Raw genomic sequence first — 1,402 nt, 5'->3', positions numbered from 1 at the left:
GTCTTTCTACTTTCGGGTCTATACACATCTTCCTTCGGCAAAATTAACAGACTCGGCTACTCACATGGTTCCTCACAAGCCCGCCACCACCACACGCACCCACGTCTGCAGTTCTGAAGGCGGCGGCAGGCTTTCCCCTCTCATATACGCCTCATAACCTGGGGAGGAGGGGCGAAGACGGGATAGAGGGGATGGTAGTATGCGAAAAATGTATAAGAATAGGTCCCGACGGACGGGTGACTTCCGCTACTGTCATCCACTGTCAGGTAAGTCGTGAGGAAAAGCTGGACCAGGAAATTCAGCCGGGGGCGGGGGGGGGGGGTGCCCTTCTTCCTTTTTTTCTTTCTTTCTTTCTCTCATTAACGTATTTGATCAAGGTAAGTTTTTCAAATAGGTTATATCACATGATGTGTTTAGTAACAATGTGAGTGGCACACATGAATTATAATCTAGTAGTATATAATGAATGTACGTATAGTACTGAAACAGTTTACATTCATTTTCAAAATGTGACAAACTTTTGGGAACTAAGAGTTATTTGTTGTGTGATACTGTTAGTGATGATAATCATGACATGATTTATTATGATTATATAGACAATGAAATGCTAAAATAAGACGATGCTACTACAGAGAGTAAAATCAACGAAAATAATAGATATCACCATAAAGATTACAATCAGTATTATTATCATTATCACTTCTACCTTTGTTGTAATCATCGCTGTCAAAATGTATGACATCGTTCACGATAATGATACAAATGCTGAAATATAAAAGAAAATCAAAATTATCATAGAGATGACGATAAGAGCAATAATGAGCAAACATAACACTGTATCAATAATGAAAAGAAATAATAGTAATGATAATGATAATTTTCTGATCAAAATGATGAGGATAATGAGGATGATAACAGAGGCAACAACCGCTAAACATCAACAATGATAATGATAATGATAAAACCGATGATAACAACAGTAATAACAATGAGGCTCATTCCTGTAATACTAAACATAGTGAATGATGACATTGATAATGATGAAAATAATATCGATAATGATAAAAAATCTCATTGTTTCTATAATAACATATATAATAACACTAAGAATAATGAAAGTACTTGAACTAAGCATGAATTGATATGAAAATAGAAATAATTAAAACAATAAAAGATAATGATGATAATAATGATGGTAATAATGATAAGGATAATAATAATGACAATAATGATAATGATAATAATACTAACAATGTTAGTAATAGTAATACGAATATTAAAACAACACTAAAGACGATCACAACAAATATGATAATAATCAAATTGACTATATTATTTTTAATAATAGTAATGACAATGATAGTAATGATTATGAAAGTAGAAATGTTAAGAATGGCAATAA

The 1,402-nt window shown here is 32.7% G+C and overlaps 1 protein-coding gene across 1 annotated transcript in view; it reads right to left on the bottom strand.

Moving 5' to 3' along the window:
- The window catches only part of LOC113802013 (myosin heavy chain, muscle-like), a 53,101-nt gene extending 52,941 nt beyond the window's left edge, over positions 1–160 (bottom strand). The window contains exon 1 of the mRNA XM_070132067.1: positions 65–160. The gene's annotated coding sequence lies outside the window, so the exon portion shown is untranslated. The remainder of the gene's footprint in view (positions 1–64) is intronic.
- Positions 161–1,402: the final 1,242 nt, after the last annotated feature.

Source organism: Penaeus vannamei, chromosome 17 (genome assembly GCF_042767895.1).
Source record: "Penaeus vannamei isolate JL-2024 chromosome 17, ASM4276789v1, whole genome shotgun sequence".
NCBI lineage: Eukaryota > Metazoa > Arthropoda > Malacostraca > Decapoda > Penaeidae > Penaeus > Penaeus vannamei.
This window is presented reverse-complemented; position numbering and strand designations above follow the sequence as displayed.